The sequence below is a fragment of the Macrotis lagotis genome, chromosome 3 (genome assembly GCF_037893015.1).
Source record: "Macrotis lagotis isolate mMagLag1 chromosome 3, bilby.v1.9.chrom.fasta, whole genome shotgun sequence".
In the NCBI taxonomy this organism is placed as follows: domain Eukaryota; kingdom Metazoa; phylum Chordata; class Mammalia; order Peramelemorphia; family Peramelidae; genus Macrotis; species Macrotis lagotis.
In genome coordinates, this window is record NC_133660.1 from 149,984,914 (window position 1) to 149,997,240 (window position 12,327).

Here is a 12,327-nt window from a genome sequence, read left to right on the forward strand (position 1 = left end):
TGGTGATATTATATTGCTCCTGCTAGACTCACTCAATGTTTTACTTTATGTCTTCTTGTCTTTGTCAGATGTGGTTTTTCCCTAGACTATAGTTTCTTCTAGGTGTTATTTTCTGCTTCTCTTCGAGGACAGTCACATAACTTTGTTTGTCCCATAGTTGCTGCTGCCACATGACTCCCCTCTCTCATTGCAAGAGCAGGATAAGTGGACTCTGCTATCTTTGTTTCAACTCAAAATGCATGGATTCTGTTTTCTTTTTTGGTTGTTGTTATAGCTATTACAAAAAGCAAAAAGCTCTAATTTGAGTCATGAGACTGGAGAGGAGGAACAATAAATCATAATATTTCACAGACCATCCATAAATTTAAGCTTTTCATTGTAGCTTCTCCATACCAGGCATCAGGTAGAAATTGTGACCAACTTCTGTGTCTTTAAATGGTGTTTACTAACACTAATGGCAGGTTTTCTCTTAGAACTGAAAGTATGACTTAGGGTCAGAAAAGCCATGTAACTGCTGACTTAATTTATGATGGCCTAGTCAGTGTATCTTTTAGAAGTTGTTCTCCTAAATAGATTACCAAAGATTTGAATTTCCCTGCTTCTTTGTGCTCAAACATTTTTTTTTTGTCTCCCATGCAAATGAAAGGAAAATAGAAAGGAGGAAAATTAAACACAAATGGGACTCTTTCTGTTGCTATACTTTTTTCCTTGAACTTTCACATTGTACATATGGTCAATGCAAGGTTTATCTTACCATTTATATATGCAGTTGGCAAAAAGCCTTTCCTCTGAAAGAATTGCTCTGTTTTTTGAAGGCATTCCCTACTACATTGGCTTTTATGTAGCCAATTCTCACTCTAGTACCTTAGGGCCACTCTCTAAGAGAATATAGTAAAAAGCTCATAGATTTAATTCTAAAAGGTAGCAAGAGACAGTTATTTGACATAGTGGAAAGAGTTGGCTATGGTGTCAGGAAGACCTGAGTTCAAATCCAAGGACAGATATTTCCTAATTGTATAATGCTGCAAAAATTACTTCACCATTCACTTTCCTTACTGTGGGAATGGGAATAATGATAGAATCTACCTTACAAAATTGTTTTGAGGAAGAAATGAGATAATTATTGTAAAATTCTCAACACATAGTTGATGTTATTTAAATGTGACAGTTATTATTATTATTATTATCATCATTCCTATTATCTAGAATCTTATCTATTTAAAAACTCTCATTTTACAGAAAAAGAAAACAAGAGGGAAATTTTTGAATGACTTGGCCATGGTAAAGTAAGTAATAAATATTAAACTTGGATTTGAATCCACATCCTTTTATAACAACTGTAATTGTTGGTAAGAGTTTTGAAATTTTTCATAGTTCTGTTGAAAAATTATAATTCATATCCTTTGACCAAGTATATGCCTTACTTATTATAGTTACAAACTTCCATATTGTTCTTGGCAACATCTTTTACCTTTAAATTTTCCTTTCTATTCTTGTTATCTATTTTAGTAGGCATCACCAACCCCAGGAACTATGTAGTAGCCTAATAATACATAACTTCCTCTATTCTCTTGCTCTCCAATTCATTCTTACTATTCTGACAGTCATCTGATCATATCATTCTTCCTCAATAGAAATTGCCTTCACTTAGTATTCCATATAATCTATAGCCTGAACCCACTTTAACATTATAGCCTCTATATCCTGCTCGAATCCAACTACTCTTTACCCTTAGAAGACTCTTTGAAATTTCCCATCTTTGTATGTACTCTTCCTTATCCCTGGAATTTGTTCCCTTATACATTAAACTTATAAAGTTCAGTCCATCTTTTAAACTAATGAAAATTACACAGCCTTTATGAAACTTTCCCTAAAACTCTGTCAATGATAGCCTACCTCCTAGCACTTCAGACACTTGTAAAATATTTAAACCTTTATCTAAAACTCCACATAGGCAGAATGAATACTGGATGTCAAAAGGCTTCCCAAGCCAGGGAAGCACTTTTGAAATATACTGACTATGTGACTTGGGAAAGACACTTCTAAATTCTATGTAATCTCAAAGATTACATATTATACAGAATGTTCCACCTGTGTTAGTAGAGGAAGTTTGCTCAGATGAGAGAACTTATACTCATGAAATCATGGGTTCGTTTGGTCTTTATCCATGTCGGGGAAAATAGATTTGAAGACTAAGTGCCTTTACTGATCACTGATATCCAAAGATATTAAGACATGTATTTGATGGCAGAGCAAAATGTAAAATTAGGTACTCTGATTCCCAACTTTCCCCCTATATTTTGCTGCTCAGATTATTCTTTAACTTATATGGTTTTATTTTATACATTAAATGTTATAGATGATAGATTTTCTATTTGCTCAAATATATAATTAAATAAATCATATTGATAAGGATCAAGTAGAGTAGTTTACATAAAGTGATGGATTTTGAGTCTAAGGAAATGAGTTCAAAATCTTGACTGACATAAAAAAACCTGAATGACATGAAAATTAATTAATTACTCTTAACCTTAATTTTCTTTTCCATAAAACCACAAGTTCTATGAAAATTCTGAATTTTTTTCTTTTTTTAATGATCATAGTATTCAATATCACTTGCAATTCACAATCAATACCATAAAATAGTTGACACATTGAATTAAGCAAAATGTTTTGTGAGATGGTAGAGAAAACACACAATTATTACCCTAATGGAGTTAATTGTTTAGGACAGGGATATGACCTCTTAACAGGTATCTATAAGTAAGAACTCAAAGATGAAACAGAAATCTGCAAAAAGAAAACAAAAAATAAAAAAAAATGACTACAGTTATTAAGTTGGTGGAAAAATATTACTTAATATTATTTGAGGGATACTGTCTGCCTCTATCACTTGAAATATTTAAAATAAAAATAATGGCACTAAGATATCCAAAGGATTATAAAGCATTTTATAAAAAGTATTGCAAAAATAATGGGTGATCTTGCCATGGTAACAATTCCCCTACATGTTAAGAGTAACTTTTGTATACCTGTTTTGGATCATTATTTCTTAAAGATTTTCTTCTGGAAAATAATTAATCTTACATTAAGAGATCAAAATAATTTAAAAAAAATAAAATTACAGATCAGTAGAACAGAATATATAAATAATAATTGGAAATAATTTAACTTAATCACCCAGCATTCAATAAACAAGAATATAAAGCACTGCAAGAACCAATAGTAAAACTTAAAAGCAGTTGATGTTTAGATTTTCCAAATTTATCCATGACTAAAATAGGAAAGGTTAAAAAAAAGGAGAAACAACAGGAAAAAATTAGAAATATGGTAAAGAGTACATTTTATAATCATGAATAGTGAGAGAACTTTTAACCAAATATAGATTAGGATAACATAAGAGAAAACATCAATAATATTAGAGCATAACATTTAATAAAAGTTGTGCAATTAATGTAACTACAATAAAAAGGATATTATCAATTTTTAAATAATTGCATCAAATAGCTTTAAATAATTTATTTTACAAATTCATTATTCCCTACTGAAATGTATATTTGTGTATGAATGATTAGCACAAATATATGAGACCGAGTCATTCCCTAAAAGTAAAATACATAAAAATAATTTGAAGAATTTTTTAAAGGAAGAATTGCAAACTAATAACCACTACATCCAAGAATGTTCTAAATCACTGATAATCTGAACTCTATAGGATAAATGAGGAAATGCACCTCCATTGTCTCACTTGAGAGATGGGACACTATGGGTAAAGAATACTACATATACTGAGATGTGGCTCAAGTGATTTGCTTAGCAATCTGGGGTTTTTTTGTTGTTGTTTTTTTGTACGTTTTGATTTATTTCATTTTTTTTTACAAGGTATGAGCTCTAAGGGTTTATCTTGTAACAATCACATGGTAAAAACAAACTTCAGTAAAACATCATTTTTTAAAATCATGAGATGTGGATCAGTCTGGGACATGTGAAAGTTCAGATGATGCTGGAATTTCTTTTTGTTTGTGTGTTTGTTTGTTTTACTTTTGCAAGCAATAGAATTAAGTGACTTGCCCAAGATAACACAGTAAAGTATTAAGTGTCTGTGGTTGGATTTAAACTCAGGTCTTCCTGACTTCATGGTTGGTGCTCTCTCCACTGCACCACCTAGCTGTACCAGTGTTGAACTTTCTGAAGAAATCTATTTTGGACAGTTAAATATATCATTTTTAGCCTGATCCGCATTTTGATTTTATTATTTTTAGTGATTTTATTAAATGTCCTCTTGTGTTGAATTCAAAACTTTGATTCAATTGTCCCTATCATTTCCATACTACTCTCAACTCCAAATCCATGTCCCAATCTATGCCATCGTTACCTTTATTAGAGACTCTCATCACTGGCCTGGAAAATTACAATATCTCATAAAAGGTCTTCCAATATTTGCCCTTTCACCTTTCAATCTATTCTTTGTGATTAGATCATAACAAACTTTATCATGCCACCCTAAATCAAACAGCTAAAAATACTGCTTCTGACTTTAATAAAATACAAATTGCTTTGCCTGTTATACAAAGACCTCAGGTATTCATTTTGTATGTGTTGTCTTACCACATATTTTTTCCTCCTCATGAATTCTGTAATTAAATTTAATATGCTTCACAATGTCATATGACCAATTTATAGTTCAACCTAAAAATGGACCTCATTTCCCAGTTGCCAATTCCTTTCTTCCATGCAACTTCCTCCTTGAGCACTTTTCACTTACTAGAAGAAAATTCTACTACCTTGTTCTATTTCATTAGAGATAAATCAATCAATAAAGTAGAGGCATAATGATTTAGAAACATGGCTTCTTAGTTTCTTGGTCCATGTGTAAAAGGGTTAAGCAAGTGGAAAAAATGCTAATTTTGACTATTGAGTAGCAGGATTGTGAAGTCAAGAGTTGAGAAGAAATGTATGCATATTTTCATAAATAATCAATAATGATTTCCCTTAGTCTTTGTTAGCCTAAGTTAATGTTTTCAATTTGATAAATTAATTATATGAATATTAGGGGAATATCTGAATTTTAAAAAATTTAGCATTGTGAATTAAATTTAACATAATTATTTATAAAGTTACCCATTTCACAAAAATACTAAATCCCATTAAGGATATGTATAATGTATGTGTATATGTATATCTATATGTATCTATATGAGGGAAATTAATATATATGTACAAGGAAATTGAATATATATGTATAAATATTCTCACTTAAGTACCCAAAACAATGATATGATTAAAAAGTGAGCCCAAATCTAACCCCACTCATTGTTGAGCAGATCCTAAATGGTAACCATCTCCTTTCTTTTCTACAGAGGAACATTAAAATAAGTTCCATTTATCCTCTCAGAAAAAAAGCAGAGGGAGAGTCTCAATTAAAAAGCTATCACAATGAGAAATGAATGGTAGAAGAGCATAATTGTATTGAAAAGTCACTTTTTATCTAGTAGTTCAAGGTCAAAGGTGACTGGAGTAATCATTATCTATCAGGGAGTCTCAGCACTCACTTTCATGATTTATAAATTATAGGACAATATGTTCCCAGATTACAACTGTTTCATTCTTTTTTTTAACTAAGCATTTTTTAGAAACCACAATTTACAATGAGGCTACATGATAAATTGAAGCAAATTTTTAAATGTTTGTTGGTTTATTTTTTTTTCCTTTTTATACAATGTATAAATAATAAAGGTCTTGAAGATTCAAGACCTTTTTTGCCTTCCTGCTAGGTAAATACAGAAAAACAATTGGTTTTATTTGGCTCTGGAGATTATAAAAATGCAGCTTTTATAAAGCAATTTGACTTTCCACTGTGAAAATAAGATATATATTTAGAAGATAAAATCTCTTTCCTATTTCAATATCACAACCAACCCTATCTGACCATATATGAGCAACTAAATTCATAATATATCTGACTAAGGAGTCAGATGGGAACAGTCCAATGAACAAGCTGAACTCAGAAAATAGAAAAAAATAACTTTTAAAAATGATGAAAATTTTTTAAAGTGTGTATTGCCCTTGTAGGATATATGTGTCCAAATGGGTTTCTCTTGATGTGGCTCTCCTGGAGGCTTGAATAATCAATTTTTTGAGTCTTCTTGACCCAACCTTCTCCAAGGAAAATTGAATCTTGGCAGAAAGAGAACTGAAGTTTAGAGATCTGAGGCTGGCCATTATACATTTCACTGAAAATGACAGCTAGAATATCTTCCTCTATAATTATTTTAGGAAAAAATATGTTTTAGATTTAATTCATTCTTCTGCTGTTGAAACTTAATTGGGAAGAAGTGGTACAGTCTATTTCTGAAAACTTGACTCCCATCTCAACAAAAGGACTCAATACAAAGACTATCAAAAATAAGGAATAGTGAATAAACTCATTTATCCAATTAGATGGTAAATTAATAAAAACTAAAGTGCCAAACAATTCACAAAGTGAATGATATCATTAGCTGGGTACAAGATAACTTAGCTCAAAGAAGGAAGTGAAAATCCCCAATTTCACTCTAAGATAAAATTTACATAATCCCTGATATTGCAAATTGAGACACTTACTCTTCTGTGAGATTTCCCCTGGAATCTTTCTCTTAAGTCACCTCTGCCCAAAGATAACCTATAATTTCATATGCCTTCTCTCAGCACTTAAAAGACAGAATATCAGAAGTTCCCTTCCAAACTCTTTCCAATTTCTTCCTTACACATTAGGGAATATCAATAATTATTTTTTCCAATGAGGAGGGTTTTTTAATTTCAATTTCAAGGTTGTTGTAGTTTTTTAAAAATTTTATGATAACAGCATTTCATTTATAAGTACTTCCTTGACTCCTTGGCTATTTTCTGATCTGATGCTGAACTGGTTCATCTTATATTCTTTTAACCTTTTTTTTATTTTGGTCTTTTCATTTTAGGAGAACCATCATACCTTTGCAAAGGTCATTATTTCTGAAAAATTTTGGTCTATCTGAAACTTGAGTCTCTTGCTTTCTCCCAACAGATGATCATCTAGCTTCCACTTTTAGACTTTTAGTAAATAGATATATAAGTCCTTCAGACTACTTTTTTCCCATTTTTATACTGACCTAGTTTTTTAAACATTTCTTCCTAAATGCATGTGTCCTTCTATTACATTAGCCCCTTTATCTTGGCTCTATCCCTTTTGTCCAAAATACTAGTAATAATTAATATCTACATAGCACATTGAGGCTTATAAAATGTTTATAAAAAAGATAGGTCAAGTCATCTCACTGCCAGTTAATGTATGAGGATTTTGAGGCATAAGGATGAAAAGTAATGTGATCAGAGAAACAAAATTAAAAAGTGGTAGAACCAAGATTTAAGTATGGGTTTCCTGAGACCAATACCAATTTGTGACACTGCACCAACTACCTCTTCAAACAGAAAATAAATGAATGAATGAATGAATAAATGAATAGATAATTTCTCTCCTACATATTTAATGTGAGCAATTTTCCCTTTCTAATTCTCTTCTTCTTTCTGTTTAAATTCATTTAATTCCTCAAATAATCTTCCTGTAGCATGATTAAAAGTCCCATTACCATCTTAGTAGCATAATTCTGGACAAGTACTGCATTATAAATGTATGTCATAAAATGTGAAGCCCAGAATTAAATATAATATTCTAGATATGTTCCAAACATGGCAAAGTAAAATAGAATGAAAGTATTCCTGATTCCAAATACTAAACTTGTCAGTGCAACCTTAGATCATATTTGTTCTTTTGTCTAAGTGACATTGTTGATTCATATTAGTTTTAGAATGCATCAGTTATACCTTGCCCCTCACCAAGGAAATTTTGCTTAGCCAAGTGTCTGCCTGTCTTTTATACATGTAGATGGATTTTTAAAAATTCAGATATAGATATTTCTATTTATTTCTACTGTTATATTTAGTCTATGTTTCAGTCAGGTTTTATTCTTTGCCTTTGGATTCAAGAAATGGAAGTTTGTACTGCAACTACCTTGGTAAAAGTCTCAGCAGACAGGTCAAACAAGACTGAAGATAACTGATAGATGAGATACAGGAATATCTATTTCAAGTTTGTGAAAATTTTCCTCTAGTAGAACGGGAAGATGAGAACAATTTCTTCCAATGGCCATGAAGATGACTGAAGCAGGTGCTAAGAAGTGTTAGAACTTGATTGGTCATCAGGCCTTTGCCAGTCATCTTGTCTTTTGTATTACTAGAAGTCTTTGAATACTCTGTAAGAGAGAATGAAGTTTATTATTCTGTCCAGCTCTGAGTTAAATTCAATTCAAAATGATTAAGGTATGGTATGCTATTGGTCCTCTTGAAAAATGAAGGACAAATACCAACTCTTTTTGAATTTTGATTTCACATGTGAATAAATTAATTATATATATTCATAAATATAGTTAGAATGTTATTTATATAGTTATACATTATATAAAAGATTGATTTTTTGGAATAGTATAATTAATGATTGCTGGCATGGAATATATACATCTATATAAATATAGATAAAATCAAATCTGTATTTATGTATATGTCATAATATATATATATATATATATATATATATATATATATATATATATATATATATAATTTGTTCTTTCCATGAAATGTAAAAGCTACTGGAGGAGCTACTGGAGGGTAAGTTCCAGCACAGAGTCTCAGAGCTGCCTGGAGAATAAACAGCTGAGCGGGGAACCTGAGCTCTATACTTTCAGCAGAGCCCTTTACCCAGAACAAACAATAAAAAATCCTTCCCCATCTTCTCAGGGCAATGAGTTCATTCAAAGGAAAGAGATCAACCCCCTTCCAGGGGGACTAGACCAGGGTTCAAGGTCAACTCAGACCCTGTTGCTGAGGACCTCCATCAAGCCAGAGGAAGCAACCAGTGCCCTCTACTGGCTAGTCCCTGGAATTACTAAGCCAAGTGAACCAAGCCTCTAGTATCTTTTTTTTTTTTTGGCTTATTGAAAGGCAAATGGGGTTAAGTTGCTTACCCAAGGCCACACAGCTAGGTAATTATTAAGTGTCTGAGACTGGATTGGAATGCAGGTACTCCTGACTCCAGGGCTGGTGCTTTTATCCACTGTGCTACCTAGCCCACCCATTCTAGTATCTTCAAAAGCAAATTTCTGAGAGCCAGAGTTCCCCGCCCCCACAACATCTTAGAAAGATAAAAAAGTCAGAGAAAAGGGGGCCACATGGAAAAATACTTAGAAGAGACAGATTCTAACCCAGAGAGATCTAGCACTACCGTGGAGAATATGAATTGGTCTCCAGCCCAGAAAGACTTCCTTGAAGAAAACAGGAAGGAGTTTAAAAATCAATTGGAAATATTGGGGGGAAAATTAAGAGATAATTAACATATTGCAAGAGAAAATTAGCATTGCACAACAAGAAAACAAATCCTTGGAAAATACAATAGGACAAATACAAAATGAGAATAACTCTCAGAACTTCAATTGGGCAAATGAAAAAAGAAAATGATTCTCTCAAATCCTAATTGAGAAAAATACAAAAAGTAAATGATTCTCTCAAAACTACACTTGGGAAAATAGAAAAGTTCTTCAAAAATAGAATTGACCAACTGGAAAAGGAGTTGCAAAAGATAAATGAAGAAAAATTTTCTTCTCTTAAAAAAAAGAATGGAATTGGTGGAAACTAATGACTTTATGAGACAAGATTGTCTTAAACAAAACCAAAAGATTAAAAAAATAGATAAAAATATAAAATACCTCACCAGCAAAACCACTGACCTCGAGGAACAGATCAAGATGGGAGAACCTGAGAATTATCGGCTTGTTGAAAACATTGAAGAGAAAAATGCCTGGATTTAATATTACAGGAGTTAGTGATGGAAAATTGCCCTGATATCATGGAACCAGGGGGCAAAATAGTTATCGAAAGAACACATGGATCCCAACTAGAAAGAGATACTAAAACCAAAATACCAAGGGATGTTGTGGCCAAATTCCAGAACTATCAGATAAAGGAAAAAATCCTACAAGCAGTCAGAAAGAAAAAATTTGAATACCAAGGAGTCACAGTAAGGATTATGAAGGACTTGGCTACAGAAACATTAAGAGATCGAAGGGCCTGGAATGAGATATTCTGAAGAGCAAGGGAGCTTGAAGTGTAGCCAAGAATTCATTATCCAGCAAAGCTGAGCCTTCTCTTCCAGGGAAAAAGATGGACATTTAATGAAATAGAAGACTTCCCAGATTTTATGATGAAAAGACCAGAACTAAATAGAAATTTTAGAAATTTTGCACATCAAACAGGAGGCTCAAGAGACAGGTGAAAAGGTAAAAAAAAAAAAACAAAAAAACCTGCTATACCCACTTGGGAGAAAGAGTCTCATAACTCTTGAGATTGTAACTCTGTTAGAGAGAATAAATATAACCAGAAGTGATGGACACTCATAACCTTTCTGTGACTCAGATAGAATGATTTAAAAAAGAATACCTCCTTGGGGTGGTTAGGAGGTGCAGTAGATAGAGCACTAGCCCTGGAGTCAGGAGTACCTGAGTACAAATCCGGCTTCAGACACTTCATAATTACCTAGCTGTGTGGCCCTGGGCAAGCCACTTAACCCCACTGCCTTGCCAAAAAAAAGAAAAAAAGAATACCTCCTTAAAAAGGGGGGCAGTAAGGAGAAAGGAGGTTGGAGGGAGACTGAATGGGGTAAATCTCATTGCATCAAGAGGTACAAAAGACTTATTGTAATTGAGGGGAAGAAGGGAGGAGGTGAGAACTACCTAAATCTTCATCTCATCAGACTTGGCTTAAAGTTAACTTAGACACACTTAGTTAACTTAAGAAACTTACCTTTCAAGCACTAAAAGGGGAAAAGGGGAGGGGGGGGACAGGAAGGGGTAGAAAAGGGGGAACTAACAAAAAGAAGGGGAAAAGGGCAAAGGGGAAATAAAGGGGAGGGGGTTTGATATAAGAGGGCAAACACACTGAAGGTGGTAGTATTCTGAAACAAAACACTCGAGAATATAGATAAAGGGAAAAAAGGGGGAAAATACAAACAGAAGAAAGATAGCATGGAGGGCAATAAAGAGTTAGTAATCATAACTTTGAATGTGAATGTGATGAATTCTCCCTTAAAACCTAAGCAAATATCAGAGTGGATTAAAAACCAGAATCCTACAATATGCTGCTTACAAGAAACTCATTTGAAGCAGATAGATGCATTTAGAATAAAGGCAAAAGGTTGGCACAAAATATATTTTGCTTCAGCTGAAGTGAAAAAATCAGGGATAATAATCCTTATCTCAGAAAAAGCAGCTGTAAAAATAGCATTAAAAGAGATAAAGTAGGAAACTATATCCTCCTAAAAGGTACCATAGACGATAAAGTAATTTCAATACTAAATATATATACACAACCAATGGGACAATATCCAAATTCTTAGAGGAGAAGGTGAAAGAGCTATAGAAATACATAGACAACAAAACTCTACTAGTGGGAGACCTCAACCTCCCACTCTCATATTTAGATAAATCAAATCATAAAATAAACAAGAAGGAAGTTAAGGAGGCAAATAGATTGTTAGAAAACCAAGATATGATAGAACTATGGAGGAAATTGAATGGGGAATAGAAAGGAATATACTTTTTTTTTTTTCTGCAGTACATGGCACTTTCACAAAAAAATGACTATGTACTAGGACATAAAAACCTAATGATCAATTGCAGAAAGGCAAAAATAGTGAATGCATCTTTCTCAGATCATAATGCAATAAAAATCACATGCAATACTAGGCCAGGGAGATATAGACCCAGAACTAATTGGAAACTAAATAACCTCATTTTAAAGAATGTGGATCAAACAACAGATTATAGAAAGAATTAATTATTTCACCCTAGATAATGATAATAATGATACAACATTCAAAAACCTATAGGATACACTCAAGGCAGCTGTCAGGGGATATATTATATCTTTAAATACTTACATGAATAAATTAGAGAAAGAAGAAATCAATGAACTAATTATGCAACTAAAAAATTAGAGAAAGAACAAATTAACCCCCCAATTAAATACCAAATTAGAAATTCTAAAAAATTAAAGGAGAAATTAATAAAATTGAAAGCAAGATAACTATTGAACAAATAAATAAAACCAAGAGCTGGTTTTATGAAAAAACCAATAAAATTGATAAACCTCTGGTCAATTTGATTAAAAAAAGAAAACAAAATAAATTGCTAGTATCATAATTGAGAAAGGTAAACTCACCACCAATGAGGAGGAAATTAAAGTAATAATTCAGAATTATTT